We start from the raw sequence: 16,182 nt of genomic DNA on the forward strand, positions 1-16,182 counted from the left end.
GAAATGGGTTATTATAACAAGGAATGCTCACAATATTCCTCCGGTTTAGGTAAACAGTATTATCTGCAGGTTCCAGGTGGAGAAAATTAGACCTTTCTTCATAGCTCTTATGTGTATGTGTCCAGTCTCAAGCAACAATGGAATAGAAAGGCCAAGGCTAAAAGAAGGAAGTTCTGTATAAATTATGTCCTTGTCATCAGCATGACAGATAAATAGTTGCCTGCTAATTTCAAGATGCCACAGAGCCTTTGAGTGGATTATGTAGGTGAGAGTCTCAAGATGAAAATCTGGCTCCTTGAAATCCAGATTCCAGATTTCACTCTAAGTATGGGAGCTTTGTATTTCACACTAAGTCGCTATTTTAGACCATCATCCCTCCTAAAGAGGTGCCTGGAAAAGGACCAAATGGCACTTTCAGTTTTTGAGCTTAAAATTTGTCAAGAACTCCATTGAAACCTATAGTAATGCACAGCCTGAATGATACAATTCCAACTGGTTTTCTGAGGAATAAGGTTTCCATGTTCATTACTGTACAATATCAGCCAAATGACACAGGCATCTCAAAGAAAAGGCTGTTCCAGGGACCACCAGCTGAGGAGGTGCTGCAGTATCAGCTCACACATGGGAGAGACTCTACACTACCCTACAAGGAAGAAAGATTCAGCTGGTGCTGGTGCCAGCACTCACAGATCTAGCTTGTTGCTTCTAGAGTAACATTTCTACTTTATAAAACAATTCCACGTGGTAGCAGTGATATAAATGAGAAATCTGTTTATGCATACCTCATGTATAACCACACCAGCACAGGGGCTGAACACAACACTGTGAAACCAACACTTCTGCAACTCTGAACCAGGATGACAATCTTGATAGGAGCAAAGAAAGCATGATCTTGAAAGGTTTCTCTTTCAACTGTATATTTAAAGTATTTCTTCTGAAATAAAGAAAAAGTTCCTATCAGCAAGACACGCTATCATGATCAGCATATTACAGAAATACTTGGGAAGAACCTATCCTGTCACAGGCCAATCCAGCCCCAGAGCAAGAGGGCACAGGAACTAAGATTAGAACAGCACTGCTCAGGAAAAAGACCTTCAGAATTGCTGAAACTATCACACATCACACATTAACAACTGAAACACATTAACAATTGAAATTGCCTTTGGCTAAACTACTGCTTAATGCTGTGTTAGCTTTTTGTAGAGTCATTGTGTTCACTGTTTATTTACAATCTACTATGTTTTTAAAGCAATGATACAGTATTGCCTTTAATGAATATGCTGAAATCCAGCTGCCAGGAATTGGCTTGATCTCAGCCAAGCAAGCAGAATTCAAACCAGCCTAAAAAAATGAGCTCAAGAAACAACACATTATTTTGTAGAGGAGTGGGTTGGAGGGTTTTTTGAGAATAAAGCTGTTTTGAGAAGACAAATCAAACTTACAGACATTATGTTGTCTGATTTTCATGCCAGCTGTTCACTGACATCTAGCTGATTATTTTTATCAGTATTACCTAGAAGATACCCTTCAGCTAATTAAATTGCAACAGCTTTTCTTTCCCATGGTTAACCACTGGGCAGCAACTGCAAAGGCCTACAGGCCACTGATACTGGTCTTTTGTACTCTCAAGCTTCAAGGAAGACTGTCTAAATTAAATATAGAGGCTGCTGGCTGAATTTACAACATTTCAGTTGCTCATTAACAGAGCACTCTTTTGAAGCTGTTGATTAAAAGCTTTCTTCAGGGAATATTACAGTATTCTGTCTGCATGCAGTTCTCTTTTTTTCTCGTAAGTATTTATGCAGTGAAATAAGGAAGTCCATAAGTACCAGACAGCCCATCACCTGATAGCTGAGGGCTTTTATCAGAAAGATAAATGGGAGGAGTTTGAATAGCTCATAACAACAGTTTTTCAAGAATAATATGCCAAACAAATGATTCTGCCTGGTGCAGTAACTAAACAGGAAATTCCTGTGGGTAAACTCATCTGATTTAGCTAAACAGATAGGTTTCTTCTTGCCCTTTAGCAGACTCACTGCAGAATAAGGATCAGTCCTTTTCTTATTGCTTTTGTTCACATTGTACACAAGTGTCATTTCCATCCTTCCTTCTGACTATAACCACATACAGGTTTCCTGTTTCAGAGCATTATTCTGATTTGATGGTGGATGAGTGTCCAAAACTCCAACATTTATTTCTACTTTTTTCTCATTTTAAGAAAGGGTCACTTCAGTGAATATTTTCTTCAGAAAATAATTAAGAACTCACCTGAGTCTCTGGTATGATTCAGCTGAAACTAACACACTGAAAACTGAAATTAATGCAGTTACTGAAAAGATTAGAATTTGGCACCTGTTTAGGCAGTCACCATTCTTTGCTTCTCTGATTCGTTCCTCCTCTGTTCAGCATGGTTCAGGTGGCAATGCTGTGAGCATTTTTCAATCTGTGGAAGGAAAATAGATTTTCCATTACCCAAAAATAGTGCTAATGCTACTCATCACAGTTTCTAATACAGTAAATATACATTTACATGCTATTCTAACATCCAGATAACTGAGTTTTCTCTTCTATTTCCTCTCTTAAAACCTGCTTTCTCACTCTTTAATTCCTATAATCTTCCTAAAGCTTAAGTTAGCCATTACAAACTACAGACCATGTAGTTTTATACTGATAATAATGCAGTGTGATTACAGACTTCCCCAAAATAGTCATGGATCCAGGGCAGGTTTTGTTTAGCTATGAGGCTTCCCTATTGCACTCTAACTGTGGAAACAACATATATGAGCATTCTGCTTCACAGCTCTATCCAGCTGCATACTTGATTTCCCAGCCTGATTGATTGCAATCCTGCTGGAGACTCTCAGGGGTCATCACACTGTTGCACACTGGCCAAATTTGTGTCCTGACTCATCTCTGTGCTCTAGGGCCTCCCTTGTGCTCATGTACAAAAGTTGTATCACTTTTCACACCTCAGCTGTATGAAACCAGTCCTCTGTGCTCTTTCAACAGTCAGTGGAAGAAAACAGGCACCACGACTTTTGGATTATCCTTTGTACTCTGGACACCTCTCTTAGGGTGGTTATTTAGAAATGTTTCCTCATGGTACCTCCTCCCCCACTGATTGTAGAGGAATGAATTACTAGTTCAGCAGATTCAAACACCCAACTTCTAGGCAGCTACCTTCAGGCAAAACAAACCTTATCCTGAACTTCAGGCTAGGAGCTCATTGCATATATCTAAATATCCCTTATCTAAATAGCTGACCCATATATTTTAATATATTAGAGGATCTTCTACAGATTATAAATGCATTTTCTCAAGGGCACAGCAAGTTGAACTTATATTATGTAAGGGCGTACAGCATTTTAATGCAGGAGGCTTGAAATTTTGCAGCATCTTTACGTAGTTCTAAATACTGAGTGCTTGCCATTGATTAAATATAAATATGAATATTGCTTGATTTTTTTATTTTATATTACAAGAAGTTTATTTTTTTATGCATGCACATATTCAAGGTTCAACCTGTGTAGCAACTGGATTTTGTGCTGATTTTAGTGTGATGAGCGATAACAATGTAGAAGTTATTCAGGGAAAAGCTAGGAGTGTTGACAGATAGTTGGGAAAGAGAAAGCTGGGGATTTTAATACCTGAGGAGCTGTCAGAGGTTTGGAAATGTGGAATATCATTGGTCAGATATTTCTGCTCACACAAGAGGCTAACTTGTTAGAGCTGATATTCAAACTTTTAAATTTCAAGTTTATGATCTGATTGCACTGAATTTAGTTGTGCTTTTCACTAAATATCATTTTTTCAAACTGATTTCAGATTCACTGGCCTTTTTCACAGTTTTCTGAAGGAAAACAATTTCTGAAACTTTTTAAACCCACTGTGCTATATGTCCCAGATTGAAGCCTTTCTCAAATCCTTTTATAGACCAGAGTGGCAGACTACCATTTTTTTTATGGGAGACAGCTGCTTTTGCTAGTCATTCTCTTCCCTGCCACTTTTCTACATTTTTCTTCTGACTTCCTGATGTTTGGCAGCCAGTGCAGTGCAGTAATTCCAAGAAAGCTTCCAAACATCTACTGAACCCAGACAGTGTGCATGCACAGGTTTTCTTTGTAGCTGATGTGCACTGTGATGCTTTTCCCTCATGAAAGCCATGCAACTCAAGGCTTGTATGCTCCAAAAGTCACCAGGTTTGCAGTGCGAGAATTTCTGTGCATGTGTGTTAGTAAGTAGATTTGTAAACAAGCTGTAAGTTTGCCATGTCCAGAAGACAAATAAATTGACACAAACACGTAAGAGATCCCATACACCTTAAATACATTTGCTTCCACATTTGCCTTTGGAACCTCAGGCATGAGAGTACCTGTGTGCCTTTGAAATAGATTTTTTTTTTTTTAATTTGGAAATCACATTTAACTAAGTATGTAAGAACTGGGTTAATATGAGAGGCTTAAGAGATCCACCTAAGAGGCATTTTCAAACACAACATGGTCTTCATAGCAGATGAGCTATAGGATGTCAAATGAAATAAGGTCTGGAATAGGAATCTAAGTCATTACTACTAAGTAGATCCAACAGAATTAGGGGGTGGGCAGTTACTCTCTAGCTGATTGCAGTTCCTGCAGATAGTAATGCATAGGGGTTGCACTAATTCAAGCATTAGTCATAATCTTGTGTGTTTCTGACTCTGCCTATCATTATCCTGCTGGTCTATTAATGCTGGCAGATCTCTTTTGTATTATGTTATGTATTTATTTTATCCTGAAACATTTTTCCCAATAAGAAATGAACCCAGAAAGCTTCAGAACTTGCTTCCAGCTGCACAGTGCACAAATTTCACAGCTATTCCTTTTGTCTTTTCCACCTTTTATTTTGCCACTATGATAAACCTTTTTCAGTCTTGGCTTTTTAGCAGTCAAATTATCTTCTTCTCAAGCTTTTCTTTTAGAATTATAAGTTAAGCATTAGGAGGAATTTTTAGTATAATTATATATATAATTTGATCATAAAGGATTTATTCAGAAATTCTAAACAACCCAAATCTTCTGAGAAGTATTCCGTTTCACTATTTTCCAAAGTTTTCAGTCGCTTGTGGATAAATAAATGAAAAAATATGTCATATTCTAATTTTTATTTAATCCATATAAGGTACTCATGCATTTCTCAGATATGTATGGATTGACCCTCTCTGTGTCTACATAAAATCTACCCCAGAGAGTTGTGGACTCCCCATTCTCTATGTGTTTGAAACCAGGCTGGATGGGGCTCTGAGCAACCTGATCTAGTGTGTATCCACCCATACAGGAGGGTTGGAACCAAATGACCTTTAGGGTCCCTTCCAGCCTAAACCATTCTATGCTTCCACCCCCAAACATGTGTATTTGAATAAAGACAACACATCTACACAGTCTACATTAAAGCACTAGGAATTATGTGCATAGTTGAGATTTGTAGATATCTGATATCTGATATCTGACCTTTAGAGCCATAGACTCTAAAGTCCCAAATCAAAGTTCAGCACAGTCAATGACACCTTGAACTTAAATCAAAGCACTTGCCTTTAAACAGATTACTTGATTTGCACATAATAGTGGGTGATACAACGAGAACATGGAATGGAATGGAATGGAATGGAATGGAATGGAATGGAATGGAATGGAATGGAATGGAATGGAATGGAATGGAATGGAATGGAATGGAATGGAATGGAATGGAATGGAATGGAATGGAATGGAATATCTCAGTTGGAAGGAAGGGGCTGACAATGGCCATGTAATCCAGCTGCCTGACCCATTCAGGGCTGACTGAAAGTTATTGTGTTGTTAAGGGCATTCTCCAAATGCCCATTAAACACTGTCAGACTTGGGGACTGACCACCTCTCTAGGTGTTCTAGCATTTGCCCACCCTCTTGGTAAAGAAGTGTTTCCTAATGTCTCTTTTTACCTCCTTGCTTTCACTTCTGCAAATGCTTGTGTGGGATGGCTTGCTTTCATTTGTAAGTTAGAGAATGGAATATGACTTCCAGGTAGAAAAGGGAAAGAACAGATAAAGACAACTTAGATAATTTAAATGTTCTAAATTGTGTCAGCCTGTAACCATCCTCTACTAGTACTCTATTAAGGAAGCAAATGCTCCATTTGCTCTCTAAATAAGGAACACATAAGTTAAATAAGCAAGGAATTGTCAAGCCTACCAATGGAAAAAAAAAGGGAGAATCCAAAACTCAGGAATTCAGGAAAGGAAGTTATTTGCTTTTTTACTACTTTTGCTACTACTACTTCTCTACCACCAATAAAAACAACAATAATATTAACAACAATAACAACAACAACAACAGTAATGATAAGTATTCCTAAGCATCTATACAATAACTAAGAAGGAATTATCAAGAAAATGCAGCCGGATTCCTCAGATTGCTGTATGGTGAAAGAGTGACAATAGGCAGAAATTGAAATGTGAGATGTTCAAGCTAGATTTAAGGGAAAACATTTTCACCATGTGTCAGTCAAGCTGTGGAACTGGTTGTCCATTGAGCTTGTGAAGTCTCTGCTCTTTCAGGTTTTCAAAATCCATCAAGTCTGATCTGAGCTCATAGCTGACCCTGTTTTCAGCAGAGGGTTGGACTAGGGACTTCCTATGATTCCCTGCAAATTAAATTATCCTGCAACCCTGTGGTGGTGAATAAGAGATAATATGGTTTCACCAGAAAACAACCTATTAAAAGCAACATTCTGTAAAAAAACCTCAACAAAGAATAAAGAAACCTTGTGATTTCTCTCCAATAAAGAAACCACAGTAGAACCATGAAATTTTCAGAGGTATAGAAAATGTGACACATGAGGTAAGATTGAAAGAATTCATTTATTTAGTCTAGCATTGAGAGGATTGAAGGAAGATATATCAGTTCTCAAATATGCAGAAAGGATTGCAAAGATCCAAAGTGTTCTTCATATCCAATGATATGGCAAGAAGTAATAGCCTTAAATTGCAACTTGAAGATTTCAGTTATATTTTACAAAAAAAAAAAAAAAAAAAGCTTTTGAACTGTAGATATTATACAGTTGCCAACTGCAAAGAAGAACAATCAGCATAACTGCAAATTTTCAAGGTCAGATTGAACAAATATCTGCCAAGATTGGATAGAGTGGATCCTGCTTTGAAGCAACAGAATGAACTGGGAAATCCTCTCAGATATCTTTTTAAATCATGTCTAAAGAAGCAACTCTTATTGTCTTTGTTACTAAATCGGCATAAAAAATGGGAAAGTGCACCAGTGTCACCTTTCCAAGTTTTCTTAAATTATGCCAAGTATTTTTTATTCTACTTGTTAAACCCCTCCTTCCTTCTCTCTCCCCAACTTCATATACTGAGCCATGATATCATATGGTACAAAATATCCCTTTGGTCAGTTGGGTTGACCATCCTGGCTGTGCCCCCTTTCTAATTTCTTGTGCACCCCCAGCCCATTTTCTGGTGAGAAACAGAAAAGGCCTTGACTTTGTGTAAGCTTAGCAAAATCAAAAACATCCCTGAATTAGCAACACTGTTTCCAGCACAAATACGTTTATCCCGTACCAGCTAGTATGAAGAAAATTACCATTTTCCAGCCAAAACCAGCACACTTAGTGACACAGATATACAGACACAGAAGCCTTTCAGCTGGGCTTGAAAACATGTTCTTGATCTGATTCATTTCACAGCATTACAGAATAGCCTGGGTTGGAAGGGACCTTAGAGGTCATCTTGTTCCATAGGCAGGAATGCCTTCCACTAGTACAGGTTGGTCAAAACTCCATCCAGTCTGGCCTTGAACACTTCCAGGAATGGGTATCTACGACTTCCCTGGGCAAACTGTTCCAGTGCCTCATCACCCTTGAAGTAAAGAATTTCTTCTAAATACCTAATTTAAATCTATTGTCTTTCAGTTCAAAGCTGTTCCCTCTTGTCCTGTCACTACAAACCCTTGTAAAAAGTCTCTCTCCAGCTTTCCTGTAGGTCCCTTGTAGGTACTGGAAGGTGCCCTGAAGTCTTTTCCACACTGAACAGCTCCAACTCCCTGAGTCTGTCTTCACAGGAGAGGTGCTCCAATCCTCTGGACTCGCTTTAAGAGGTCCACATCCTTCTTATGTTGGGGACCCCAGACCTGGATTCAGTACTCCACATACTGACTCCTTTGACTGAATCAAAGGTCACTCACCTTTGACCTGCTGGCCACACTGCTTTGGAAGCAGCCCAGGATACATTTGCCTTTCTGGGCTGGGAGGACGCATAGCCAGTTGTGGTTGTCAGTCATGAGCATCTCCAACCCTTCTCCCCTGGGCTGCTCTTGATCCATCCCCTGCCCAACCTGTACTTTGTTTAGGATTTCCCCAATCCATGTGCAGGACCTTGTATGTGGCCTAACTTTTGAAGCTCATGCAAGTCACATTGGTAGTGAAGAATGCTGAGACCAGCCTGACTTATCAAAACCAAAATTTAATATTCAGAGGAAGAACAGTGTTTCCCGGCAGAAGTTGGCACATCTGAGGATGTGGCAAAGTTCCTGATAAAAGAGCCAAGAAGTGATAGTACTGATAATGTAGCCTGGAGACATGTGATTGATAGTCAAACACTTTGTACTATAAAAGCTCAGCTCCAGTTTTTAATGGCAGGGTTTTCTAACATACCCCTTCTCAGAGCGTGCATGGAGATTTCTCCCTTGAGTGGGGACACCCCTCAAGGTTAATCCTCGAGGCTGAGCAAGAGATTTGCCCACAGGCATCGTATGAGTGAGTAACATCAATTTCCACAATTATTTTGCTAGCTTTAATATTGTTTCAATATTGCTTCAATGCATAGTGTACTATACTACTAGTTATAGCTACCTATACTGTGCAGTAAATAATTCTGATTAAGGTATTTTAGTTTTTTCATCACCATAATCAATTTCAATTCTTATCTACTTTATTCATATAAATATATTGGGTTGCCATCTTTATTCCTGTCGGACAAAGTTGTATAAAGGCTTGATTACACCTATATAATACTTTAGAAATAAACCACTGAAAGTCTGGAACTAGGACTGGATCCAGCTCCACCCAGACTCCTTTTGGAGAAGGAGTTTAGAAAGCAAGGGGATCCTTTCTGCACCTTGAGACTCAACTGGGGAGGCGTGTCTCCCCAGTAAATTTTGTCTGAAGCTCCAATTCTGCCCCTGACACTCTTATAAGGCTTGGTCTTTTTCTCCAGGCAGCAACTGACAGAACTGACAGACCTAGAGGACACAGTCTTAAGCTGTGTCAAGAGAAATATAGGTTGGATATTAGGAAGAAGTTTTTCAGGGGAAGAGTGATTAAATACTGGAATGGTCTGCCCGGGGAGGTGGTGGAATCACCGTCCCTGGACATGTTTAAAAAGGGACTAGATGTGGCACTCGGTGCCATGATCTAGTTGAGGTGTTACGGCTGGGTTGGACTCGATGATCTTGACGGTCTCGTCCAACCCACACATTCTGTGATTCTGTGATAACAATTACCTTTCATTAAATGACACAATTATTTGTTATCTGACTCTAAAAGCATTTTCTATGGAAGAAGCTTACCAGTGTGCAGTATTGTAATGTAAATGACTTTGCATAAATACCTGAGTCATCTGTCTTTTTTTTTTTTTTTTAAGAAAAAGCAATGTATACCAGTGTAGGCAAAGGGAATACGGGTGACCTTGCCCCGATAGATAACAGCTGTGTTAATTACCCAATTCAGCCTCACTGAGTCACAGCTATATCCAATAAAGATAAGTGCGATAAAAGGAAGGGGGTGAGCTGGTAAGGGGAGAATCATTAGGGAGGAGAAACCCTGAGGAGGAGGAAGAAGTAGTATCCTGGGAAGAGAGAATCATTACAGTGAGGCCAGTCTGAGTCTACACTTAGAGCCTGTTATTGAAACCTGCAGTTATAGTCTAGCTGGGTAAAATTCAGAGCCTGCAAACTAATATAGGCAATCATAGTTTAGCAGGAAATAACCAGCAGTCAGAGGCTGCAAGGGAAGCGTACAGCAGGAGCTTGCTGCAGTCAGAGTCAGTGAATAGCTGGAGTCAGGCTGGCTGAGCTGTAAAGAGGAATAAACCAGGGCCCTTTTCATGCTGTGATAAACAAGAAGTCTGTGTCTCAGCTCATTTCTACCCTCTAACAAGAGGGCTGCTGCTACATACCAGAATACTTAGAGAAGCATCCATCATTTTCCAATTTCTAAATAACACATGTGTCATTTACATTCCCTTTAGAAAAGACAATGGCGCTTTCTCACCTTTGTTACCTTCAGAGAGTTTACATTATTAAGAACTCACTATCAGTAATTACTAATGCATTTTAAGTAACAGTTTTGCATTTCTGCTCCAGTTTTGCCAAAACTAAAAGACTCGTTTCAGATGCATCTGTTTTCCAGTGACATTTATGATTGCTTTCTGTCATTTATTCAGTGAACCAGCTGTGTTGACTGATGTCTCAGAAATCAAGTTCAGTCACAGAATAATTCCATTGTCATTAATTTAGTTGCAGCAAAGACCAATTTGACCCATGGAGCTCTGTATATTGTAAAAGGTCATGCAGCCTGTCAGTAGTTCAGACAGGATTTAAATAGAGGATCTTTCTGAATCCAAATTCAAATGAGGCTCTTTTGACATCATCATAGTGTCTACGTGTTCAGACTGACATTTTGTCACTCAGAGCACTGCTTATCTGTTGCCATACCAAAAAGTGACTGTCATGGGTTCAGTCACATGCCCTCATTCTTTATTTCCATTTATTTATAACTGTCTCCTCTATTCAGTGCCAGCTGTTAAAACCAAAGTGGATTTCCTTTCTCTCTCCCTCCTGGGAGCTGTGGCTGAAGAGGTTTCAGACACATTTCAGGAGGGCAGTAGCAGGGTACTGATGTCAGCCTGGGAACCCAGCAGTTTCATCAGTGCCAGAGCAGCAGCTCCCTTTAGCACAGAGCACGCCTGCATGGGATGCTGACAGTTACCATAATACTCCAGTTATGAAAGACCCTCACTGAATGTAGTGGTTTGGACAATGGGATTTATTGAATCCCTTTCAACTCCTGTATTTGTATGATAAAGCTAAAAAAAGTTTTATGGAGACAAGGAAAAGGATGGTCATCATTCTGAATATCTACAAGCAATCACAAGGAAGCTCTGACTCACCTCATTGTTATACAACTTCCTTATTTATGAATATTTCTCTACAGTAACTTTGTATGACTTAGAAAGTAATTAATTTTTCTTGTTTTCCCTTTTCACAACATGTTTTTCTTTGTATTATAAACCCTAACCTATTTGAAATTATTCATAATGTCTGTTAAAATACCATCATCAATATCTTATTTTAGCCCTTTTTTTGTGAAATCATAGTACTCTGTGCCTTTCTCTCAAAGTTATTGGCCTATTTCAATGATACATGAAAGAAGGAAAGAAAGGTTAGAACGGATGGATTAGGAAATCTTAGAGCACTCCCATCTTTCTTAGTAAAGGCGGACAACTCATGCATTGAAGTGCATCCCAGTTCACTTCATGGTGAAGAAACCTGGATATATATTTGTCTTTTTTTCCTACAGCCTCATTTTCATAGAAAGTAAACATCAGAAATTTGTGTTTGGTTGGATATAAAAGGTGCTCAAAAGGCATCTGTTCTGGTCAGTCAAGGGACCAAGGCCTTTGAGCATTTCAATAGTACTAGCTCCTTGCTATTGCTTAAATATTATAAATCCTTCCTTACTCATAATAGGAAGAGCAAGGGTAATAGTATATGCCTGAAGTAAGTCTAATATAGCCCAAAGTAATTAAGTTCCTATCATTTTCTTTAACATTCTCCTTTCTTTAAGGAGATTCAAATGAGTTCCATGAGGATGGGAAACATAGGCAGAACACAGCAGTATGTGTTATCTGTGCAGAAGCCAGTTGGCAGTGGGCAGGTGTACTGGCTGCTGGCCCATAGGACTAACTGCACGGACCACAGCTCTCTCCTGTCAAATACAGATGTCATAGAAGGCACGGGAAGAAGTGGGCTTGGATATTGCACTGAGAGGATGAAACTGCACTGCAGTAAATGGAAATGAAGAGGACACTAAACTTGTTTACAATTTCATTTTTTCTATGGGATTTTAGGTTTCTATGTGGCTTTGTCTTTCCACATGTGCTCTGAATGTATATAAGTAAATGGCAGCCACAGTTCTTCCATGATCATCACAGGTTTTATTCTACACTGTTATCAGCAGTATTACACCAACTTTAGAACCAAAAATGAGACAGACAGTGAATTCAAACAAGTTGTTCCAATCCTGGGATTTCCAAACAGGTATGTCCCTGTTTTAGCAGGAAATAAACATCTATGAAACTCCAACACTGTCTATTGGATTTTGAAGGTGTTATGTTCATATACACGAGAAAGGAGAGACAGTTTTAACACCTTGCAGTTTTACAAACAGCTCCTGTAAAGCATACAGAATATATGGTTGAACTGACCTGTCACTTCCATTATCAGCTCATCACATTTTATTATTGGTGCACCTCCAAAATCATCTGGAGATCAATCTATTTGGGACACTGCTGGTGAGAACTCAGGCCTGTGCACCCTACGAGCATCCCCTTGGGGCAGTCTAGATATGCCTGCTGATGTACAGAGCCTGGGACAGCCCCAGCATGCCCACCACGGAGCTGCTTGTGTAACCCTCTTTCACTGGGTAACATTACATCCAACATGATTTGAAATTCTGCTTGCCTCTGCCTGCAACAGTTGCCAAATAAATTTTCTCCCTCAAGTTCCCTCCTGAAGAGGGTGGATACCATAAGGGTGGTTACTTCTGCACACTGTAATTAGAAGGCCAAGGTTAGGCTTCCTGGCTACATCCCAGTATGGGCCAGTTTTGTCAGAGAGGTTTTTACTAGCCCGGTAGAATTTCTTTTGGTGCTAAATTTCTATGCTAGTAAAAATTTCTGTATTGCCAATATTAGAGTGATGATTTTTTTTTTTCTAGAGTAGTTTATTTCACTCAGATATCCAGCACAAACTGTTCCAGCAAGTGTGGGGTTTTTTCTGCAATAAACTGCATGTGCACTATAACAGCAAACATTGCCTAGTATATAGCAAACCTCAGCCAAAAGGAATTTTGGACTATGACTTGATTTTCTAGGATGGAGTGAGAGATGGCACAAGATTTTTATTCATCTAGGAGGATTTTCAATTAAGTTCAGACTATGCAGTTATAAAGCTATAAAATTTTAATGATAAGAATTTCTGGGGTTGTGGGTGGTTTTTTTTTCTTTTTTGGTTTTTTTTAAGATTGTGCTTCAGTTACTGGCCAAGACAATGAGTATCTCGCTCTGACACAGCTTATACCAGCTAAATTAGACTTTGTGAAAAAGACATTAACACTACACTTTTGAGAGATCCAAGCCAAATACTGATAAACTTCAGTTGTGAAGAAGGTTAAACCTTTCATCAAGAGCAATTTTTTAATCAAGTTAGTCAAGCTGTCCTGCCCATGATTAATGCACTGTCTCCAAGGGAAAGACACCACTGCAGATACAATTCGTTAAATACTAACTGTGCAATTCTAATTAAGATACAAGTTGGTGCATTAAGGAAATTAAGCTAGTTTGAGGAACTTATCCTTCCAAGTAGTTAATGAAATGGTATAACCCAAAAATTTCAATAAAAAATTATTCTGTTTTAGCTGTTCAATTCCATTATGAAGAAAAAGAAATGCACTGACCCCTAAATAACCCCACTCTCCCATCCCTCAGTATTTGTGCCTCTCTGCAGTTCAAACAAGCTCTCATAACTTTTCTACTTTCATAAACAGAGGACAATATATAGGGCCAATCTGAGTAGTAAAAATGCATGACTAGTCAGGAGTATATGCCACTGATGGAAATAAAATTATTAAATCTCCATTTCTTAAGATTAGATGCCAAGCAAAAACTCTTACCTCATGCACAGATGGCTGGAACCTTCCCATCTGTTAGTAACTTCTGGCTTCCAACACCTGCAGGATCCTAACATCAGCCTCTAAGCATATTAGCATGTCTGGGGAGTATTAAGAGTCAGAGAGATCTCTGTTCTGGGTTTACACGACGACTTGAGCACAGATATTCCCTTGGGACTTTTCCTCAGTTTAGACATGTTTGTATGCGTCAGACATTGAAAAATCAAAAGCCACCAAAGAAGCAGGACTAGACTGAGATCTCAACTGGTTCCAGGGAATACTGAAACAGGAAAATACTTTAAAATGCTGGTTGTGTTGAACAGCACCTCTGGAGTAGAATTTTCTCGTGTTGTCCATTCTGGTGTGGCACAGTTGGTAATACACTGATAACACTTCCAGCAGTGTCAGAAATTACTTGAACAACAAAACAGTATCATTCTTCACCAGGCATGTTTCAAGTTGAAAACTGCATGCTGCACAGATACCAGGTGTCTTTACTTACAGCTTCCAACTGTTGTCATCTGTATTTGTGGAATAGACAAAATGCATTTACTAAAGCAGAGCCCCCCAAGGTGCAGCTTTTGCAGCACTGATGACACACAAAGTACTTCCCCACCATGTGTGAGCCAGGGCTGCCTACTAGCTGAAGTGTAGGATGAGCACCCCAAATCTGCCACTGCTGGCAATCAGTACCAGCTTGGAAGCCCTTACCTAGTGGCTTACACAGATGCACAGGCAGTAACTATTACTATTAATGGTCATTGATTAGAATAGCTTTAACATCTAACTCATTCAGGATCTTAGACTCCATAAAGTAACAGTAGAAATAACATCAATCAATATAGATTTGTGTCTAATAATTATGAGTAAAAGTCATTGCTACAAGGCCAGCTTAGCATAATGGTAGGTGAAGCAATCAGGAAATGTCAGGTGAGATGGGACAGAAGTAAGAAATAAATTAGGATTTTCCACTGGCAAAGGTCAGGAAATCTTCCTGACCATAAGCAACCAATATATATCTGTACTGATATGTAAAGAGCGCAGAAAACAGATAACTCATACAGAATGAGGCAGCTTGATAGTTTTATCATTCCTTTACCTTAAGGACACTAAGAGAATGACAGATAACAAAAGAGTAAGGTCCGTATTTCTAGTCTCCCAAGACATGCATTGATAATCTTGGCCTTGAACATAGGTAGGATTTCTTTACCAGAGACACACATCCAGTCCCAACTCCAAGATAAAACGTACATAAACGTGTTATCAGAGCTCCAGATAGTCTTAGATTTCATACTGCTGCTAGATAATACAGGGTGTTTTTCATGTCACGCCTGCATAGCTTTGTTCTTTATCCTTAAGAAAATAAGGAAATATTTTTAAAATGTACATTTACTCCTGAGAACCCAATTCCCCTGGGTTGGGTGCCTCACTCTCAGCCTATACTCTGGAAACTTCCGTCAGACGTGAGCAGGGAGTGAGGGGTTTGTAACCCAGCCTGTGAAGTGACCTGGACACAAAGTTTTACCTCCCCAAGGCCGTAGGAATACAGGTGCCTGCAGGGTGGGCTGTTCTCGCCGGGCCAGCGCACCTCCGCTGAGTGCTGGGCTGCTTAGAGAACCGAGCCCAGGAAACTTTTCACTGCAGCACCCAGGAAAAGCAAACTTTGCACTGCAGCACCTGGTGGCAGGAGCATGCTCGTGCTCCAAATGGGACTGCAGGCAGCGTTTACCTCCCACCGCAGTCAGGACGCACAACTGGGCGCTTCCCTTTCCCCGGCGCCGAGGAGCGGCCCGGCCTCCAGGGGCAGGACGTGCGGGCAGCCCTGCCACTGTCCCGCCATGGCTCCGGGACTCTCCGTATCCCTCAGACGCGGCCCCCCGCCGCCATCTTGTTAACGCCGCCGCTCCAGGGTGCGGAGCCGGGCGCCGCGGAGCCCAGCGCCCGTCACGGTGAGGGGCCGGGCTGTGCGGAGCCCAGTGCCCGTCACGGTGAGGGGCCGAGCTGCGCGGAGCCCAGTGCCCGTCACGGTGAGGGCCGGGCTGTGTGGAGCCCTCTGCCCGTCACGGTGAGGGGCCGGGCTGTGCGGAGCCCAGTGCCCGTCACGGTGAGGGCCGGGCTGTGTGGAGCCCAGCGCCCGTCACGGTGAGGGCCGGGCTGTGTGGAGCCCTCCGCCCGCCACGGTGAGGGCCGGGCTGCGCGGAGCCCAGTGCC

Source organism: Sylvia atricapilla, chromosome 5 (assembly GCF_009819655.1).
Source record: "Sylvia atricapilla isolate bSylAtr1 chromosome 5, bSylAtr1.pri, whole genome shotgun sequence".
NCBI classification, from domain to species: domain Eukaryota; kingdom Metazoa; phylum Chordata; class Aves; order Passeriformes; family Sylviidae; genus Sylvia; species Sylvia atricapilla.